At 34.1% G+C, this 18,603-nt stretch overlaps 1 pseudogene; it reads left to right on the top strand.

The window, feature by feature from the left end:
* The first annotated feature begins 272 nt into the window (after positions 1-272).
* On the top strand, positions 273-17,510 carry LOC123886202 (annotated as a pseudogene).
* Positions 17,511-18,603: the final 1,093 nt, after the last annotated feature.

Genomic DNA, 18,603 nt, shown 5'->3' with positions numbered 1-18,603 from the left:
TTTAGGTTTAGGGTAGAACTTAGAGTTGGTGATGGATCTGGGCAGGCTATCTTCGTTGTTTTTGATAATGATATCACTATGCTTTTGGGAAAACGTTGCCATGATCTGGTTGCCTTAGCAAAGGTTTTGCTTCTATAATTTTTGTTATAGTGTTATATTTCTTTTTGTTTTTTTTGTAGAAATTAATCAACATTTTGGAGTTATTGTTTTTAAATTTGTGAGTTATTTTGTTATAGGATAAAGATGCTGGTTATTGTCCTTTTGAATTAGATATGCTTAAAGGGTTAGAACTGTTGTTCAAAGTTGAGAAACGCTGTGGTGGTGGTATTTATTTTAATGGGTCATTTAGAGTTATGAGGATTTGCACTGATATTTCTATTATGGGATCATTTGAATCGGTGAGTTACTTTTCTTATTTTTAATACCAAGTATTTGACATCCATTGTAATATATTAATTGAGATATTTTTTAATTTGATTCATTGTATGTAGGCTTTGGGTGAGGGTGATTCCTTTTCTAATTATGATGCCAGTGTTGAAGAAGAGTTTGTTGAGTGTGGGCGAGATATTGATTTTATCAATGATGTTGTTGTTTCCCCTTCTTTTGATGGATCTGGAGAAGAATTTGTTGTAAGTAGTTTGTTTATTTTTCTCCATCTGATTTATTTTTGCTGTTGTTAGTGTGAAATTAATAATAATGTACAATTATTTTGATTTGGTTTTGATGGTTTCCACTCAAAGTTTAATTTCTGAGGCGATTAATTTAAACCAGAATTCTGCTGCTGGTGTTTCTGTTGTTGTTCCTGGTTGTGTTGAATTGAACTGTGATAAAGTTTTAGCTTCTAAGCGTGATCTATCTGCTGCATTCTTTGAGGGTGATGATGTTGCAGCATCTATATCAAAGATTAACAAATGTTCCCAAGACTGAGTGATGGTTGTTGTTTGGGTTCCTATTTGTCATTTCTGTAGTATAAGATTGTTTAGGGGTTTCATTCCAATGTTGTAATATAAGAATGTTTTATTTGTTTTGGTATTTATGTTTAATCTTATTTGTGGTTTAATTATTTATGTATTTTATATCATAATCTGAATTTTCTTGTGATGTCTTTGGTATCAACTATGTTATTGTCTACTCTTTATGTTTATCCAATGTGGGTATCTTAATTAGGTTGAGATATATCACTTTATTTATTATAATTTTTGAAATTTATATGATTTATTTATTTTTATTATTTATATGTTAGTCTTCGATAGCAATGTCGTTATAATCTTTATTTTGGTTTACATCCACTGATGATAATAATATAAAAAAATTTGTAAATTATAATTAAATTCCAAGGTATCTACTCAATCATATTTATGGAATCAAAATCGCTTAATTGAAAATCTCAATCAAAATTCATGATATTACACGGCTGATTTATTTCTGGCTGTAGCTTAATACATTAATAATTATCGCGCCCCCTATTTTTACTCATTCGCCGCGTACCATTTTCTTTCGTGTGTTTTATTTTTATTTATCCGCTACGTATGATTTTCTCTCGCGCGCTATTTTTATTCATTTGCTACGCACGAGTATCTCGCGCGGCTTATTTTTACTCATTGCTATGTACCACTTTGTCGCGCGCCTTATTTTTATTCATCCGCTACATACGATTTTCTCGCGCCCCCTATTTTTTCTCATTTGCTACGTACAACTTTCTCTCGGCAATTATTTTGTTCATCCCCTACGTGTGATTTTCTTGCGTGCTCTATTTTTACTTCTTCGCTGCCTATCAGTTTCTTTCGCGCGCTTTATTTTTACTCTTCCACTATATACGAATTTCTAGCGCACCCTATTTTTATTCTTTTGCTATGTACAAGTTTCTCGTGCGTCGTATTTTTACTCATTCGCTATTTATTTACGAGTTTCTAGCGCGATGTATTTATACTCATGCTCTATCTACGAGTTTCTCGCGCGTTATATTTTTACTCATCTGCTACATTCGCCTTTTCTCGCGCGTTCTATTTTTACTCATGCCTTATCTACAAGTTTCTCGCGCATCCTTTTTTTTACTGATCTCCTACGTACGAGTTTATCGCGCCCTATTTCTCTCACTAATAATTCTACATCATTATAAATGTGTTACACGTAAATATATAGATATCGGTGCCTATTTTAGAAGCCGTATCTATTAGGTAATACTCATTTGTGTTTTTCTCCAATTGAGGTACCTATTAGCTATCGGTATCTCAAAAATAAGTGTCCACCATTGGAGATGTGCTAATTTATCACCAATATGACAGTTTAATTTGAATTTTATGTTTGTTAGGGATTAAAATTATCGCGTAAAAATTTTATAATGAATCAAAATGATTCTTCAATCTAAATAAAAGTAAAAATATAAAGAATATATGGTAGTCTTTTTTAAGTAAAAATGAAAATAAAAAAAGAAAAAAAAAGAATAATATTCTATTATTTATTTTATTCTTTCTTAAAAGAGGCCAATTTGTTTTAATTTTTTTGGCCTTAGATTAATTGGTAAATTGACTGAAATTAAACTTATATAATTGTGAGATTCCGGATTCGAATCCGGGTCACGACGTCCGGCCTAACGATTTTCTCGCGTGCCCTATTTTTACTCATTCTCTACGTACGATTTTCTCTCGCGCCCTATTTTTATTCATCCGTTACGTACCATTTTCTCTCGCGCCCTATTTTTATTCAACTGCTACGTAAGAGTTTCTCGCGCGCTTAATTTTTACTCATTCGCTATGTACCACTTTGTCGCGCGTTATACTTTTACTCATCCGCTGCCTGCGAGTTTCTTGCCTATCTTATTTTTACTCATTTGCTACCTACGATTTTCTTGCGCGCCGTATTTTTATTTATCCGCTACCTTCAATTTTCTCGCGCGCTATATTTTTATTCATCCCTATGTACGAGTTTCTCGCGCGTTGTATTTTTACCCATCCCCTATTTTTAATTCTCCAATAATAATTTTTTTTTTATTAATTTATGTTTTTATAAATGTATTATATTATTTATAATTGAAAAACAAATTTAATTTTACATCTATATAAAATAATTTAAATAATATCTTTAGTTTCCTACTATATAGGATTATTTAGTTTAATTGAAATCGATTATAATAGTCATAATGTTATCTTATTTTCGTTGACACTGTTATTCTTTGCTAATAAACTTCATATTTAAAAACTTTAACTTTTTTTTTTGTAAAGCTGAAAAATTACTTTTATTGATGACCCGATACTATATACCCAATATTCACTATAAGAAATCAGAATTTCCTGCAGCCAATACTGTGAATTATATCTGATATTATGTATTTCAATTGATTGGTTGGGGGATTTAATTTAAGGTTAGATCTCTGAGAATTGATGTTGGATGGTTGAAGATGGTTAACTCCTGTAGTTGTTACCATAATATTTTAGCTGGGTTTAGACGCAAACAGAGGAAGCAGAAGTTAATTTTGAGGAGAAAGTATAGTGAAATAAATTCTTTGGGTGTTCATGCCACAATCGGTTTGTTGCTTTATTTTTGTTATTTATTCAAATATTCAATATTTGTTGTTGTATATTTGCTGTTGATTTACAATATATTATTTCAAATTAGGTACTGATTTTTGAGTGTTTATTAATTTGATGAAGGGGATCATAGAAGATTTACCGCATATAGGCGTGAATTGAGGAAACAGAAGCTAAGTATCAGGAGAAAAGTTGTTCATGTTGATTCTTCGAGTTATTCTCATATTATATGTATGTTTTTCGAATTTTTTTAAAGTTTTTTTTTACTGATATTTATTTTTTATATTGTATCCTGTTATTGAGGATTAAGAATGTTCTTCTATATTGTTAAACAGGTGATAGTTCTTTGGTTGTTGAGTCTCAGTTAAACAATTCCCAATTTGTTTCAAGTGTTGGAAGTGGAGGTCTGTTAAGATTCACATATAGTTTTTAACTTTCATTCATCTATTTAAATCTATGATTATGGTAGATATTTGATTATATCAATTGTTTTATTGGTAGTCTATGGAAGTGATTCTAGCAAGAGAATTTTGTTTCATCAAAAACGGCGAGAACGTATGGAAAAATTGAAATCGAAGAGGTTAAATGTTCAATTTAATCCGCGGAAAACTTACGTTAAGCGATCATGTATGTAAAATTTTTTTTTTTTGGTTCAGTTATATTTGAATTTTTTTTTTGTTTTAATGGTTGTTTTGTTGTATTGTAAGTATAGTGTGTCGTACAAAGAATCGATCATCTCGGCGTCGTACCACACGCCATTCAATTGTTAGGGATACAATAGAAGATTGTATTTTTCGCAAAGGAGAGCGTAAAGGTATAGTTCATTCTCTTATATCAAGTTTTAGTTATTTAATTATTTTCTTATTTACTTTTATATTAGTTGTCTAAATTTTAGTTATATTGTTTAGAATATGGTGATATAGGTGATATGATTATTCAGTGTCCTGACTGCGCTGCCTTGGTTTGGAAAGGGGAAACTACTCAAAAGAATTCAGATTCTTGTGCACTTAAAGTTTACATTTGTTGTGCTAAAGGAAAAATCACATTGCCATATATGGCTGAACCTCCTGTTCTGATTTGAAATTTGTTTTCTCGTGTTGATTCTAGGAGTGCTAATTTTCTCTCAAATCTTAGATCTTACAACAATATGTTTGCTTTTACCTCTTTTGGCGGTAAAATTGAAACCAATTATAGTAGTGGTCAAGGTCCACCCAATTTTGTCGTATCCGGACAAAATTATCATAGAATTGGAAGTTTATTACCAACTGAAGGAGATAGACCAAAATTTGCTCAACTATACATATATGATACAGAAAATGAAGTTCAAAATCGCTTATCTCATTTTAGGTATTCTACTCCATTTTTGTTATATTTTATATTTTGTATTCTATTTGGACTTTCAATTTTTGTTTTGGACTATTATATGTTGTCTTTTTTATAATTACAGCGGTGAAACTTCGTCCAAATCTCTGGACGTATCATTGGTTGAAGATATATTGAAGGCTATGAATGAACACAATTCCTTGGTCAAGAGTTTTAGAATGGTCAGAGATTTTCATCGATTGAATCAAAATGTTCCAGTTAAATTACGTTTGTTTCGTAATAGGAATTTTGATCCAAGAATCTATAATATTCCTGATATTAGTGAGGTGGCTGCTTTAATTATTGGTGATTTTGATAACTCTGAAGATGGAAGGGATATAGTTGTCCAAGAAAGGGGTGGTTGTTTACAAAGAATTCATGAAACACATCCAAAGTATATTGCTTTGCAGTATCCTTTGTTGTTTCCTCGTGGGGAAGACCAGTACAATGAAAAAATAAAACGGAATGAATTAACTGATTCTTGCAGTTTAAAAAAAAGGGTTCGTGTTACTTTACGGGAGTTCATTGCTTTTAGATTGCAGGAAAGATCTATTGAAGAATCTGTTTTATTTTTGAGCCGACGTCTGTTTCAGCAATTTGTTGTTGATCTCTACTCTATGATTGAATCCCAGCGTTTGTCATTTATTAGAAATAATCAAAGCAAGATTAGAGCTGATTTCTTGACTTCCGTTGGAGAAGCTGTAAGTCGGGGTGATATTGATGGATCGTCTATTGGATCACGTGTTGTGATTCCTTCTTCTTTCACCGGTGGAAGAAGATATATGTTTAATAATTGTCAAGATGCAATGGCTCTTTGTAAGAAATTTGGTTACCCTGATTTGTTTCTTACAGTCACATGTAATCCAAAGTGGGATGAAATTCAACGTCATTTGTGTAAATCTAGGAATCAAGCTCATTTTAGACCTGATATAAGTTGTCGCGTTTTTCGTCTAAAATTGAACGACATGATGAAGGATTTTAAGAAGGGTCAATTTTTTGGGAAAGTTGTTGCCGGTAAGATTATTTCTTTGTTTACTTTTAGTTATTCATATGTTTTATTTCTATTTGACGTAATTTTTTTTTTATTTAGGTGTATATACTATTGAATTTCAGAAACGGGGGTTGCCACATGCGCATATATTGTTATGGCTTGATCATTGTAATAAGCTTGAGTCTCCTGAATCCATTGATTCTGTAATCTGTGCTGAATTGCCTGATGAGCATTTATTTCCTAAGCTATATGCATTGGTTAGTCAGTTTATGATTCATGGACCTTGTGGTTTGGATTTTTTGTCATGTCCTTGCATGAATGACAAACGATGTTCGAAGTTTTACCCGAAGAAGTTTGTTAGTAAGACAAGTTTTGACGAGCTTGGATATCCCATTTATCGTCGTCGTGATTTAGGCGTTACTGTGTTGAAGAAAGGTGTTCTTTTAGATAATAGAAGTGTTGTGCCGTACAATCCATCGCTGATTATGAAGTACCAGGCTCATGTCAATATTGAATTTTGCAACAAGTCAAATTGTATTAAGTATCTCTTTAAGTATATTACAAAAGGTGTTGATAGAGTTACAGCTGCTCTTGAGGTTGATGGTGAACAAATTGTTGATGAAATTAAGCAGTTTTATGATTGTAGATATTTATCTCCGTCTGAATCCATATGGAGGACGTTTGGTTTTGATATTCACCGTCGTTGGCCAGGAGTGACACGGTGTACTTTTCATCTTCTTAATCAGCAGAGGATAACTTTTAACGATAATTCAAATCTTGCATCTGTATTAGTTCGAAATAAGGAAAAGAAGACTATGTTTCTTGCTTGGATGGAGGCAAACAAGATATATCCTTTAGGACGTTCATTGACATACAGTCAGTTTGCCTCTTTGTTTGTATATGATTATGATGCTCGTCGTTGGCACCCTCGGAAAAAGCAACAATCTATTGGTAGATTGACATTTATTCCAATTAGCAACCGCGAGTTGTTTTATTTGAGGTTATTATTGAATCATCAGGTTGGTTGTACAAGTTATGAGGATATTCGAACTGTTAACGGACATATATATGATTCATACCGTGAAGCTTGTGGTGCGTTACTTTTGCTTCGTGATGATCGTCAGTTTTTGGATGCTATAGACGAACTTTCTATTCTTGGTTCTGGGTTACATATTAGAAAAGTTTTTACAATGTTATTGTTAGGTTCAACTATGAGCGATCCTGTAACACCCAAACCCATTATTTATATATTTCTACCTTTAGTAAAATCTTTTTCAAAATACGCAACGGAAAATCACATTTAATTTATTGAATATTGGTTCGAGTATTACACTCCTCTATCAAAATAATACTAATGTAATTAATTAGTAAAAACAGTGTTTATACAAAATAATCATTTCTCAAAATGTATAGTTTTACAAATAAATATCGAAAGTCATAAAGACCCTATAGTCTAAATACAACCCTTTCCCGTGTCACAATCAGAGCGGAGCTTCATCGACGACTCGACATCGAATACCACAAAATCCTGTAAAATCTGGACCCCCAACGATCCAGCACATAACACATAAAAGAGAGTTAGATAACATACTCAAATTATACAAGTGTAAGTAAATGGTACTTAAACACTTCTTCACAAAAACATTCATAATCATACATTATACATATACATCACCATCATTCATGCATATTCATATATCATGCATATACTTCATTTATCACCTAATCAAACATCCACAAAATACACCAAACATATAGTTTCACGTCGTCTCGGACAATACCAAAACATCAACAAATACATTGTTCAGATTATGGTCATGACGGACCCTGCGTTGTTCAATTTATAGTCATGACGGACTCTGCGTTGTTCATTTTATAGTCATGACGGACTCTGCGTTGTTCATTTTATAGTCATGACGGACTCTGCGTTGTTCATTTTATAGTCATGACGGACTCTGCTCCTCACATACGGATTAACAATCAACATTTACCAAGTATGTGTCAAACATCATTTATTATAAAATGCACACATAATCCCTAATGCAATCTAATGCATCACATTCATGTTATGTCCTCTAGACACCTCTAATGCATGTGGTACCATCTTCTTTATCAGGGTATTTCACCTCCGATATTCTTCTTTATCAAACAATATAGTTCGATATCCTTCTTTATTGGACAACCCAATATCCCTAAATATTCATGATGCATGCACTCAAAACTCATGAATATATTCATCAACAATTTTGGCATATAGCCCGTCAACAATAACGTGGAACACTATCCAACGTCCGTCCTTATTAAGATAATCAATACCTTAATATCCGTCTTTATTAGAATAACATCATTCTAATATCCTTCTTTATTAGAATAACATACTCTAATATCCTTCTTTATTAAGTTGATTAACACCTTAATATACTTCTTTGATATTTAAACAAACATCATCAACAATCAACAACAATTATAATTCACAAATATAATCAACAATTCATCAACACATCATTCTTCATCAACAAGCATCAACAAGCATCAACAATCATCAACAATCATGTAAGAATCAGCCACTGATCGAAAATACATGCAAAGGAAGACAGCAGATGAAAAATTGGTGAAAACTGCAGTATTTCCGCCTGGGGCGGAAATTTTTACGTTTGAGACGGAAGTTTACGCCTGAGGCGGAAATATTTACGCCTGGGGCGGAAAAACATCTGAAAGGCTGGCTGCTCACTGTTCTGCCGTTTCAGGCGGAAATTATTGTGCAGGATTTCTGCAGGACAGCCTCTCATTGCAACGATCATAACTTGGGCTAAGAAAGTCCAATGGAGACGCACATATACTCGTTGGAAAGCTAACAAACAGGGCTACAACGTTTATGTTGTCCACTAAAACCAGTTCACAACGAAAAGAGGTCAAAATTGCACGTAAAGGTTCAGACCTCATAGATAACAATTTTCTACATTTCTCATTTCAAACTCTAAACTCTCAAGACTCTCACATAAGCCATTTTTCATGTTATAAACCCCAAATAAGTTCATATTCAAGTGCAACAAACATATCTAAACACAAAAGGACGGTTCATTTCACCGATCTACCATTTTTACTACGAAAAAGTAGAGATTTAACACTTTTACTCAAAACTCTCAAGAACACAAAGTTCTTGAGTTTAATCCATTAGAAAACTCGTTTTAACCATTAAATCCGTTCATTAATCATGTTAAAAGCATGTTAAACATATTAAGAACCTTAGGAACGATTTCCATCAAGAAAATCCGTTCTAAGCTAAAACGAAAATGGGGTGGAGGAAGTTCGGGTGAGGAGAAATCGACATTCTCCCCTTCCTCGAGTCACCCACGAATATGAAATCTACTCTCTTACCTGGATTCGAAGAAAACACGGCGAAGCTCTCGAATCCCTAGCTCTCCCCTTGCTCTAGCTCCCAAGCTCTCCTCTTCTTCCTCTCTTTCTCTCAAAAACACAAGAACATGAGAAAATGAATTCTCTCTCTTTTCCTTGCCCTTAATGGGCGCCCCCCTCACACACACTCAAGGCCCATTGGGCCTCAAGCCCAATTGGTTTGGCCCAATAACACGTTAACTCTCTCTACTCGCTTAATAACTAAAGTACTCGATAAATAACTCTAGTTATTAACTTAATTAAAATTCCACGTTAAATAAAATATTTTAACACATAAAAATAATAATATGAAAATTGGGTCGTTACAACTCTCCCCCACTTAAAAGATTTTCGTCCTCGAAAATTACGCTACTAAAACAGCTCCGGATAACTCCTATATCCGACTCTCCAACGAAACGCTCAAAACACTACACACTACTAAGTTTGACAAAATTAATTTATCCCATCCAACACAATTTTTGTCTATTTATCAACAAGAGATCAAGGACGGCCAGTTCCTCAATTTGTCGATAAATATTCAACAATCATGATATCGGCACAAAACAGTCTTATCAAACCGCTAAAACATCCACTTCGTACGAAACATCCATAGACTCACACTCTACGACCTCACAACTCTACCCCAAAACAGGTACAACTAATCGAACACACTCCGAAAAGATACTCCCGTGGAATACTCCATAATTCCACAAATCCTATAAGTCTCTGATTCCCTCATGAATCACTTAACCGTGTTACATCACTTATTCATATTCGAATCTTATTCCCACTTATCACTCGATAATTCAATTCCAACAATCACTTGATGACCAACATTCTCAAACTTCATTGACACATGCTAAAAACTACCGTCTCTAACCGTCAAATTCCTTTTCTCACATTGAGTCGAATCCAATACGACTACTCTGTTCCCAAGTAATCTCTCAACCAATATTTGCATTCCTTAACGCAAACATTTTCCAATACCACTTCTCCTTAATCCCTTAGCAATTTGCTACTTCAAAATTAGGCTACCGCCTAAAATTGGTTCTCCAAACAATCATAACCTCTATCTCGTTGATTCCAAACGACATCTTCAATTTGCCCATAATCCATCTATCCATGTTCCCCATCATCTTGCATTGCAACAAGCACACTCTTCTCCGTTTATTCACTCATCGAATTAAATCCACAAAGCTCCAAATACTCGTCATACGATCTAATCCCAACCATTAAATTCTAATCGACCTTTGTCTTAGTATTCTTACTCATGACTCCTTGTCTAATCCCAATATGACATCTCTAGAAAATTTCCAAAATTCTCGTCCAAATACATTTTAAGTTATGCACCAAGTCACTACCGTTTCATCATCCATGATGAAACAATTTAAAATCCTTTACTTCATTGTCACCGATTACGACCATACTACATCAACATCCACGATGCATCTAACAAAACTAGTCTCTACCGACTCTTCCATTCCATGAATCCAAATTCCTTAGCAAATACTTACTCACTCTTATCTTGTGGGCACTACAAAATGCTCTCCGATACTTACCTTAGGCATCGCCTTCAACTCCTTACTATATGTGCTCAAACACAACATCTACTCACATGTGCGATAATCCTTTTCGCAAACTCCCACCTAACACAAGTCACTTCCAACATGACCTCCTATTACTCACTCTCAACACGTTCTCCAACGGCTAACTTTCTTATTCTTCATCATTCAAAAATAATACCTCTCTTTTAGCTTCATCTCCACCTCTAGGATCTCTACGTTCTCATTCAACATGTGACACCAATTGTCCGGTCATTATCCAAATCCAGTTACCCTTTCTTCGGCAAGCCTCTCACAAAATCTTTCGAATTGTTATCCTACTTCCATCTTCGAATACACTCGACTACTCATACAATCCTCACTTCCAACGATTCAACAAACATACCAAACCTATTATGATACTTCTCAATTCCATTCTCATTTACTTTAAAACCTACTTCCCTTCATCGATTAATGAACACCAACGGTTCACTAATCTTCACATCTCTCATGAAAATTACTTCACACACTAGACTTAGAACTCCAAATTGTTCAACCAATTCAACCTACTACCAAATGCACGACTCACGTAAAACTTCTTACTCCAACATCCGGTACAACATCCGATCCCCTTGGATGACAACTTACTTCAAAATCATCACCTCTCAAGAATCCTAATCACTTCCACTTCTACATATTCAACTTCTTCCGATCAAACAGGTACTTCAACCTTGGTCCACAAAAATGATGCCTTCAAACTTTTAGTGCAACACACGATCTCCAACCGTCTCGAATTCTCTTCATCTCACTTAACCAATCTCACTAACGCCTCACGGCGAAACACTTGGTCCGACAACTCCTCTTCTAATAGTTTCTCACAACTTGTTGCGCCCATTCATTCCACTTCGAACAACGTCGCCAATTCCTGAATATTCCGCTTCAAGAACATCTCTACTCATCTTCTCACGATCGAAACATCTCGGAGGGATATAACCTTCTCCCCCACTTATCTCAAACCCACCTACACTCTTCCACTATAACTTCTGGTGCTAACACCTAACGGTTCTATCGTCTCTAAACATATTCTTCCTAAGAAGAAACTAGTATCGACATCGTTTACACGCATGTCGCATACAAGGGACAAAACCTAACCCACGATACCTAAACACTCACACAAAATCATGCAAGCATCCAAGTAACCTATACTCCCCTCACTTCTCAAAGTTAGGAAATTAAAACAACACAAGAAAAATGAACATTGCAACGCAATAATCCATATTCACATTTATTCTAGTCCTAACAAACACAAGAAGACAAGAAACTCACATCCAATCAACTTAGGACACGACATCAACAAAATAAAATTCTTGTCTGGCTCCCTCGCTTAGCAAAAGCTAGCGAGTTCCCGGCGAGACAAGTCAAAAACATTCACAGGATATAGCAAGACTTAGCGAGACTCAGCGAGGTTCATTCTTCGCCTAGCGAGCACATCCAAAAATCTGGGTGCTCTGCTACGGTTTTGAACTTACGCTCACTAAACTCTCGTTTTCTCGACTCACTAATTCCACAAAATCCAAAACATCAAGCATATAACATCATTATAGACTTGAAAGCACAATTAGAATCATGCATCACAATTACAACATAGGATTATGAGATCTTCATGTTTTTACTCATAAAACGCATAGCAATTCAAATGCTTAGTAATCATCTAGCACATGTTATAAACAAACATATAACAAACACATACCAGGACACATTAATATCCTACTCTTCTCACCATTTTGAAAATTAATTTTCACTCACTCAAAAGAAAATAACTCTATATTTTCACCAAAATCTTCATCATCAAGAAATACCATTAGTTTTTCTTTTAAAACTATTTCAAATCATTACCACATGCAGTTTTATATCATGCCGGATCGTCACATGCAGTTTTATATCATGCCGGATCGTCAACAATTAGCAAATAAGCATCAATCAACCAAGTTTAAACTACACAAAGGTTAAACACTAAGCATATACAACTATTATAAACATAGAAGTATAATACTCACACATCTACTCACAAGAAGAATGGATAATCTAATCCAATTCACATCACTCATAGTCCCTAAACGAACAACATGAATGATTTCACAAAACAAACAACACAAAATTGTTAGACAAACACGACTGACACACTACACTCACTTGGTCTGACTGCACAGACCTGCTCTGATCGACACATAACCCACACAGTCCGAAGACAACGGGGCTCTGATACCAATTGTAACACCCAAACCCATTATTTATATATTTCTACCTTTAGTAAAATCTTTTTCAAAATACGCAACGGAAAATCACATTTAATTTATTGAATATTGGTTCGAGTATTACACTCCTCTATCAAAATAATACTAATGTAATTAATTAGTAAAAACAGTGTTTATACAAAATAATCATTTCTCAAAATGTATAGTTTTACAAATAAATATCGAAAGTCATAAAGACCCTATAGTCTAAATACAACCCTTTCCCGTGTCACAATCAGAGCGGAGCTTCATCGACGACTCGACATCGAATACCACAAAATCCTGTAAAATCTGGACCCCCAACGATCCAGCACATAACACATAAAAGAGAGTTAGATAACATACTCAAATTATACAAGTGTAAGTAAATGGTACTTAAACACTTCTTCACAAAAACATGCATAATCATACATTATACATATACATCACCATCATTCATGCATATTCATATATCATGCATATACTTCATTTATCACCTAATCAAACATCCACAAAATACACCAAACATATAGTTTCACGTCGTCTCGGACAATACCAAAACATCAACAAATACATTGTTCAGATTATGGTCATGACGGACCCTGCGTTGTTCAATTTATAGTCATGACGGACTCTGCGTTGTTCATTTTATAGTCATGACGGACTCTGCGTTGTTCAATTTATAGTCATGACGGACTCTGCGTTGTTCATTTTATAGTCATGACGGACTCTGCGTTGTTCATTTTATAGTCATGACGGACTCTGCGTTGTTCATTTTATAGTCATGACGGACTCTGCTCCTCACATACGGATTAACAATCAACATTTACCAAGTATGTGTCAAACATCATTTATTATAAAATGCACACATAATCCCTAATGCAATCTAATGCTTCACATTCATGTTATGTCCTCTAGACACCTCTAATGCATGTGGTACCATCTTCTTTATCAGGGTATTTCACCTCCGATATTCTTCTTTATCAAACAATATAGTTCGATATCCTTCTTTATTGGACAAGCCAATATCCCTAAATATTCATGATGCATGCACTCAAAACTCATGAATATATTCATCAACAATTTTGGCATATAGCCCGTCAACAATAACGTGGAACACTATCCAACGTCCGTCCTTATTAAGATAATCAATACCTTAATATCCGTCTTTATTAGAATAACATAATTCTAATATCCTTCTTTATTAGAATAACATACTCTAATATCCTTCTTTATTAAGTTGATTAACACCTTAATATACTTCTTTGATATTTAAACAAACATCATCAACAATCAACAACAATTATAATTCACAAATATAATCAACAATTCATCAACACATCATTCTTCATCAACAAGCATCAACAAGCATCAACAATCATCAACAATCATGTAAGAATCAGCCACTGATCGAAAATACATGCAAAGGAAGACAGCAGATGAAAAATTGGTGAAAACTGCAGTATTTCCGCCTGGGGCGGAAATTTTTACGTTTGAGGCGGAAGTTTACGCCTGAGGCGGAAATATTTACGCCTGGGGCGGAAAAACATCTGAAAGGCTGGCTGCTCACTGTTCTGCCGTTTCAGGCGGAAATTATTGTGCAGGATTTCTGCAGGACAGCCTCTCATTGCAACGATCATAACTTGGGCTAAGAAAGTCCAATGGAGACGCACATATACTCGTTGGAAAGCTAACAAACAGGGCTACAACGTTTATGTTGGCCACTAAAACCAGTTCACAACGAAAAGAGGTCAAAATTGCACGTAAAGGTTCAGACCTCATAGATAACAATTTTCTACATTTCTCATTTCAAACTCTAAACTCTCAAGACTCTCACATAAGCCATTTTTCATGTTATAAACCCCAAATAAGTTCATATTCAAGTGCAACAAACATATCTAAACACAAAAGGACGGTTCATTTCACCGATCTACCATTTTTACTACGAAAAAGTAGAGATTTAACACTTTTACTCAAAACTCTCAAGAACACAAAGTTCTTGAGTTTAATCCATTAGAAAACTCGTTTTAACCATTAAATCCGTTCATTAATCATGTTAAAAGCATGTTAAACATATTAAGAACCTTAGGAACGATTTCCATCAAGAAAATCCGTTCTAAGCTAAAACGAAAATGGGGTGGAGGAAGTTCGGGTGAGGAGAAATCGACATTCTCCCCTTCCTCGAGTCACCCACGAATATGAAATCTACTCTCTTACCTGGATTCGAAGAAAACACGGCGAAGCTCTCGAATCCCTAGCTCTCCCCTTGCTCTAGCTCCCAAGCTCTCCTCTTCTTCCTCTCTTTCTCTCAAAAACACAAGAACATGAGAAAATGAATTCTCTCTCTTTTCCTTGCCCTTAATGGGCGCCCCCCTCACACACACTCAAGGCCCATTGGGCCTCAAGCCCAATTGGTTTGGCCCAATAACACGTTAACTCTCTCTACTCGCTTAATAACTAAAGTACTCGATAAATAACTCTAGTTATTAACTTAATTAAAATTCCACGTTAAATAAAATATTTTAACACATAAAAATAATAATATGAAAATTGGGTCGTTACAGATCCTTTAAGTGTTTTTGAAAAAAAATGGGAAATTATTGCCGATGGAATTCTATATTCAAAACGGAGAGCTCTCCAAAATCCAGGTTAGTTGAGAACATTTGTGGTTTTTGTCTCTTTGCTGATTTTAATTTAATTTTCTTAATTGGTTTCTATGTTATGTAATTTATTTTTATATTTATTATTTTTGTGTATAGATTTGATTATTTCTTCCGAAGATCTCAAAAGGTTGTGTTTAATTGAAATAGATAAAATTCTTAGAGCTAATGGAAAATGTTTGAATGATTTTGAGTGTTTCCCAAAGATTATTCCTGATGAGGTTGATATATATGATAATCTTTTTATTGCCAATGAATTGGCATATGATTGTGATGAAATGGGTTTGAAACATGAGGAATTGTTTAGGTGTTTAAATGAGGAACAATTAATGGCATATGATCAAGTAGTTGATGCTGTCAACAATAATTTGGGCCGAATGTTTTTTGTTGATGGATTTGGTGGTTCCGGGAAAACATTTTTATGGAATGCACTTTCATATCGGTTTAGATCAGAAGGTAAAATTGTTTTGAATGTGGCATCAAGTGGTATTGCTTCTTTACTTCTTCCTGGGGGAAGAACTGCGCATTCCCAATTTGGAATACCATTAATTTTAACTGAAGAGTCATCTTGCATACTTGACAAACACGGTAAGAAAGTTCAACTTTTAGGGATGACAAGTTTAATTATTTGGGATGAAGCTCCGATGATTAATAGACTTGCTTTTGAATCTTTTGAGAGGTTAATGCGTGATGTAATGGATAAAATTGTGGTGGGTTCTTCGAGGCTTCCATTTGGTGGTAAAACTGTTGTTTTGGGTGGTGATTTTAGACAAATTCTTCCTGTTGTACCTAAGGGTGGAAGAGCTGATATTGTTCATGCTGTTATTAATTCGTCTATTTTGTGGCGTAGATGTACAGTGCTGAAATTGTCACAGAATATGAGATTACAGTTTTCTAATGATATAGAACAGAATCAAGCTTTGGTTGAATTTGGTAAATGGATCCTAGATATTGGTGATGGTAAACTTGGTAACTCTGAAGATGGTGAGACTATCATTGAAATACCGGAAGATCTTCGCGTTAAAAGTTCTGGAAATCATATTGGAGATATTGTTGATGCAATTTATCCAAACTTCATTAATAATGTTGGTGATTACACTTTTTTCCAACACCGTGCTATTTTAACTCCGACTTTAAATTTTGTAGATAAGGTTAATGACTATGTTATGGCTATGTTACCTGGTGAGGAAAAAGAATATCTTAGTTGTGATACGGTTTGTAGGTGTGATGAAGATGTTGTTATTGACCAAAGGTGGATTACTACCGAATTTTTAAATGATATTAAATGTTCTGGAATTCCTAATCATAAATTAAAGTTGAAGGTTGGTGTCCCTATAATGTTGTTGAGAAATATAGATATTTCTTCTGGGCTTTGCAATGGTACTCGATTAATAGTTAGGGATTTGTGCTTTAATGTTATTGGTGCTGAGATTGTGAACGGACCACATCATGGAGAAAAGGTCTTCATCCCTCGAATCAGTTTAACACCATCTGATACTACTATAGGTATCAGTTTTCAAAGATTGCAATTTCCTCTTTGTGTGTGTTTTGCAATGACTATAAATAAAAGTCAAGGACAAACTCTGTTGAATGTTGGGGTTTATTTGCCTGTACCGGTATTTACTCATGGACAATTGTATGTTGCCATCTCTCGGGTGAAAACTAGGCAAGGTCTTAAGATTTTAGCTCTTGATGAATCTGGTGTTTCCTCGACTTCAACAACCAATATTGTTTATCCAGAAGTGTTTAGAAAAAATTGACTTCTTCTATGGAAATTTGTATAAGGTAAAATTATTTCTTTATTTTTTTTTTCGTGTTACTATTATTTATTTATAAATATATTTATGGATATAGATTTTATTTTTTGTATTATTTTTTTTATCTATTTGATGATCTCCCAATTTCTTATATTTGAATAGTATTATATTTGTTAGCAATTTTTCTTGTCTTATTCTCTTATTAATAAATTTAATTTGTTTGTTATATTTCTATTTCTAAGCTAGACAAGATTAGATTGATTTGATGGTGTTAATTTCCTTTCATTTACACTTCATTTCCTGTATTGGCTTGGCTTAGCAATTTACTTTTTATAGAAGCTACAACATTTTCATTTATTGTTTGTTGACTTTTACATAGCTTAAGGCTTCTTAGTTGCATTTATTGTGTTTTGGCTTATTCAATTCCAATCAACTTTTTGCTTATCTTGCTTTCGGCCAGGATCATTGGTACACGCACTTAATATAACCATTTCCGTATATGTTAGGAGTTGTAACACTTATTCCCAAAATATTTCTGTTTTCACTTAATGGTTGATTTGAGTTTTTGGTTTCAGTCTCATTCTTCAGGTAGTATATACACTATATATTTGGTTTTATGTTGCAACTTATTGTACTTTGCATTTGATTCTTTCTCTCAATTTGAATATAAGATGTCTCTTTATAGTGATTATCTTAAACTTACTCCAATTGCTTCATTCATTGCTATATATTTAAGCAATCAGGTGTGGTTATTATCATTTTATTCAATGTTTTACTGGTTTGCATAGTACTTACATGCTTCATGGTTGGTTTTCTTATAATGTATTTCTTTTATTGTAATTTCTGTGTTTTTTTTTGTATCATGGTTTCAGATTTTTGGTGAAGTGGATCCTTATTTTGCCAAAGAGTTTGATTCTGATTTGCTTGAAAGTTGGAGTGTTATTGATTATAAGGATAAATTGCATGTTGTAGCATATAACAAAAGTTCTATTCGTCCTCTTCTTACTCATGGTTGGAGCGAAATGAAAGATGTGTTTGGTTTTGAAACTAACCACGAAATTGATTTTGTTTAATATGGGAAAAGTGTGTTTGGTTT

This window comes from Trifolium pratense, linkage group LG5, assembly GCF_020283565.1.
Source record: "Trifolium pratense cultivar HEN17-A07 linkage group LG5, ARS_RC_1.1, whole genome shotgun sequence".
NCBI lineage: Eukaryota > Viridiplantae > Streptophyta > Magnoliopsida > Fabales > Fabaceae > Trifolium > Trifolium pratense.
Note: the sequence above shows the minus strand (reverse complement) of the source record. Positions and strands in the feature narration are given on the sequence as shown.